Genomic DNA, 2,292 nt, shown 5'->3' on the forward strand with positions numbered 1-2,292 from the left:
TGAAATATTGGTTTTAGTTTATTTAAATTAATTTTTTTTTTTTTTTTTTTTTTATCACTAAAGTTTAATTCACAAGCCTGTCTTAGCTCCCGTCCTAAAAAGCGAAATAGTTTTAACTAAACTAAAGTACTAAGATCACCGTGAAGATCAGGTAACTCTCCTCCTCTACAGCCGTGCAGAAAACTCCAATCACAGCGGCTCACCAATGCAGTTGTCCTCCTCCTGTGTCCCCTGGGCTCGTGCAGACCACAGAGGAGGGCGCTAATGACTTTACTAATGATACTTACACACAGTAAGCTGCAGCATCCTGTCTGAATTCTCTCTTTCGCTCCAGGATCATTTCAATATTTGATTGAACCGAATGCGCTGGTTGCACCTCTTATTTTCTGTGTTATTGTCTCTGTTCAAACCTCTTCTCTTCCTCCCAACATCCTCTCCTCATCCGTTCTTTCTCCAGCTCTAAATCTCCGAGGTCTCGCTCCACGGCGGAGCAGCTGTGTATACAGTATGTGAAGTGGTGTTCCCTCTCTCTGCAGCAGAACATTATGGCCGTGCTGGTGCTGGTGCAGCTCACACTGCTGTAGTTCACATTGTAAAACACTCAGTGGTTGCTGTGGGGACATGATTTCACATGACATGATCTTCATTCACGCCGAAGCATATGGAGCGATCGGAAAATAGGTTTCCAACTACAGTTTTTGTAGAAATGATTTGTCTCATGTTCAATACTGTGAAAATGTATTTAAACTATAACTATTTTTCACATAAATGATACAAAACAAATTATTTTCTTTTCTGTTGATGATGTAATTAAATTCACATCAACTATTTTTAGACATGTTAGCTTAGCGCTGTCAATAAAATGAAGAGTTTATGTAGAAGTTTAAAGAAATGTCAACAATAACTTAGGAAACCATATTATGTAAGAGTATATAAGACACTCCTTAGAACATTTTTAAAAATGTAGTTAAAAAACGGCTTAATTTGCAAAAAAAAAAATATAATTATAAGAATGCTTTAAATGCTATGTTAGCCGAAATTGCTAAATATGCTAAAATATAAAAACAAATGCTTGGTTAGAAATCCAAAGCTAAAACCATGTTTGTAACAAAAAGCTAATGGTAAAGGTAGAATAATCTAAAACGCAAATAGGTAAATGAGTAAACACACAACAGCTGAAGGAAAAAAAGTTAGAAAATCCTAAGAAGTTATCATAAAGCTAACTAGTACTTAGCAAATCTGGTTAAAACAGTGGAAGCAAAAAATAAAAAATGCTAAATGTAATTTCAGAATAAAAATGACAGTAATACATTTGATAATTATAAAAAAATACACGGATAAAAAATCTTCTGGTAACTTTGCAGTATTTATCAACTTTGCATAAATTGCCATGTGTTTGTTTAAGACATTTTTTGAATGAAGAATCTGAAGAATTAGCTCAAGTACATCATTTAAAGATTGTTGGGTTTTGTTGCTGTATTGTCTTTCTCTCTCTGTCAGCCAGGCCCATTAGGGAGGCATCATAGGAAGTCTGTGATATAAATAGGCCTGTGTCCCATCAGTGCTTTTACACTGACTTCAGTCTGTGTCAGCGTCACATTTCACCGATGTCCTTCGCTGTGTTTACGACTATCGGCTCATGTCCTTCGCTGTGTTTACGACTATCGACTATCGATTATCGATAAGTTTTCTGAAAAAAATCAACAAATCGATCAAAGCCGTTTAAAATGAGGGAATAACGACTAAGCAATGATTTTTATGCTGTAATTACAGCCAGTAAAACACCTGTGTGCGTCTGTGCATTCACACATAAATCCTGACTAAATCCAATACAGCTGTAAAGCAGCTCTGCACGACGGCTGCGCACAGTGTTGCGATGTAAGAAACGGAGACGGCAAAATCAAAATTGAGTTTATTTTCTGAGAATATTTATCATTTCTGGTCTCTGAATACTGAATGTGTCATATGAGGCTGTGAAAAGAAAAGAAAAAAACCCCTGCAGTCTTAGTTTACACTGAGCGATCTGACGCAGCTCAATATGTCGTCTTCTCACCACACATGTTGAGTGCTCACACTTTCATTGCCATTACTGCAAATTACACCATCATTGAGGGTCAGGGTGCGAGGGCTGACTGCAGCGGCTGCTTCCTGGTGAAATGGAAGTGCTGGTTAATTATGAAACAGAGCGACGCTGCCTGATGTTTTAACATTTGGAGTCAACTGTCTCTGTGTTATAATCAGAGAAATAATTTATAAAAAAATCTTCTAGAAAGAGCATTTTAACATGCCTCA

The 2,292-nt window shown here is 36.9% G+C and overlaps 1 protein-coding gene across 1 annotated transcript in view; it reads right to left on the reverse strand.

Annotated features, from left to right (window-relative positions):
- LOC103379032 (solute carrier family 35 member G2-like) overlaps positions 1 to 2,292 on the reverse strand; it is a 7,057-nt gene that overhangs the window by 2,191 nt on the left and 2,574 nt on the right. The window lies entirely within an intron of this gene.

Source organism: Cynoglossus semilaevis, chromosome 1, assembly GCF_000523025.1.
Source record: "Cynoglossus semilaevis isolate Cse_v1.0 chromosome 1, Cse_v1.0, whole genome shotgun sequence".
Taxonomy (NCBI): Eukaryota; Metazoa; Chordata; class Actinopteri; order Pleuronectiformes; family Cynoglossidae; genus Cynoglossus; species Cynoglossus semilaevis.